This window comes from Branchiostoma belcheri, unplaced genomic scaffold, assembly GCF_001625305.1.
Source record: "Branchiostoma belcheri isolate BF01 breed outbred unplaced genomic scaffold, Haploidv18h27 scaffold91, whole genome shotgun sequence".
In the NCBI taxonomy this organism is placed as follows: Eukaryota; Metazoa; Chordata; class Leptocardii; order Amphioxiformes; family Branchiostomatidae; genus Branchiostoma; species Branchiostoma belcheri.
The window spans coordinates 913,653-915,366 of record NW_017804587.1 but is presented as its reverse complement, the minus strand read 5'-3'; the positions used below and the strand labels follow the sequence as shown (position 1 = coordinate 915,366).

General features: G+C 40.0%; 2 protein-coding genes across 2 annotated transcripts in view; one reads left to right on the top strand and one right to left on the bottom strand.

Annotated features, from left to right (window-relative positions):
- Positions 1-1,714, top strand: part of LOC109488104 (chondroadherin-like protein) — a 33,391-nt gene that overhangs the window by 16,290 nt on the left and 15,387 nt on the right. The gene's annotated exons all lie outside the window — the stretch shown is intronic.
- The window catches only part of LOC109488024, a 29,419-nt gene that overhangs the window by 14,661 nt on the left and 13,044 nt on the right, over positions 1-1,714 (bottom strand).

Here is a 1,714-nt window from a genome sequence, read left to right as displayed (position 1 = left end):
CGATTTAAAAGAAAGATGAACTGAGAAGAAAATACTTGATTCTGCTGTGGGAGAACAAAGAATGTGCCAAGTTGGTGTTGCCATGGCATTTGACATGTTTTCTCAATAGTCAGGTAGACGACATTGTATCCAACCTAGTGGAAAGACAATATCACAGTGTGCAACCTACCTAGAGCTTGTCTGTGAGTTAATGGTTGGTTTTTATGTTGTGTCCCGGATGTACCACAACGGACCTTCAACTGTGTTGTTTGAAATTAACTGTGTAACGATGTATGCTTTGTACCAAATATGTTGTGATACGTTAAAAACCTGTTATTCTTTTCAACACGTCGTGACAGCATTTTCTTCTCCTGTTAATTAATGTCTGCTGTATTATACCACACAACTGGAGTGAACCTTATCATGAAAGTTCATCTGTGTTGGTAATTAGATGTTTAAAGTTAAAACTTTTGGTCCAACACAAAGAAGTTATCTCACCCAGTGTTGACGTCACACTTCAAAGAAGCCACGTGACAAGCTTCACTGGGTCAGTCTACTGAGGAAGACTAGAATGACTGGTCGAAAACTCTAGGTGAGAGAACTTTTTTTGTGTTGGACCAAAAGTTTTAATTTAAAAACATGGGGTGAACCTTGCCTGCACGTTGGCTCTATTGTCAATGTAACCTGCTCATTACACATTAGAAGTCGATGTACCTTTATAATAAACCATTCCACTATGAAAATTTAGGACAGAGGATGATCTAAAACTTTCAAATTGGCCGCTATCAGCTGCTATTCTTTACTAGTCTGATATACAGCCTGTTGCTACCGAGCCCACCCTTTTCAGTTAGGACTTTTTCGACAGTGAAACATTTAACAGGTTATCCATCAATGGCATTTTTTCATTTTATCTTTCATTCCAGTTTCATATTCTTACATGCTTCTCAGGTCTTCACACATAAAGAAAATGAATCCGCTATATTTTAACTTTAATTATAAAGCACCAACAGAAATAATGTTGGTCGTTCATATATTTTAACGTGTATGAAAAGTAATCAATGAAGAGGCAAGACGATTGTCTATATTGAAATTAGGCTTTTATTGTATAATTGGTTACACACCGGCTTTGCAGGCACGTGGCGCGGCGGCAGTTGGCTACATTACATTGAATGACTTGCTACACCTAACCTTTGAACATTTAACTCTAAACATTGTTTAAAGCTATCTAATAGTAATGTAATGCCCCTACTGTACTTGGTGACAGCGAATTCCAATCTGTGATAGTTACAGGAAAGAATGAGTTTTTGAACACTATTATACTAGGCATATCCATTCACTTACCATTTTACTTAAAAGTACATAATACTCAGGGCATTCTGACTTGCACATTCTGCAATGTTAAGTCCTTACTACTGCCTAAGTTGCTTAAGTGGCTTATCAATACTTTCTCTATGGGTAGTTTAGGCTTTGTAATATGTTATCATATAGATATTCTTCCCTATCAAGATGGGGACAAGTGCTATCTTACAATGTCTACACCTGTCTGGTGATGACCACATACCCGGGCCCGTCGTTTGCCCCATCCTGACCGCTTGTGTCAGTACTGGAGTTAAACGAACCGCCGCCTCCGCCATTTGGGTCACAATGCTCTCCCCTGCCACCCCCTGAGTACCCCCCTCCCCCTCCTCCTCCTCCACCGGCCCCATAACTCCCTCCCCCTCCACCAAACCCACCA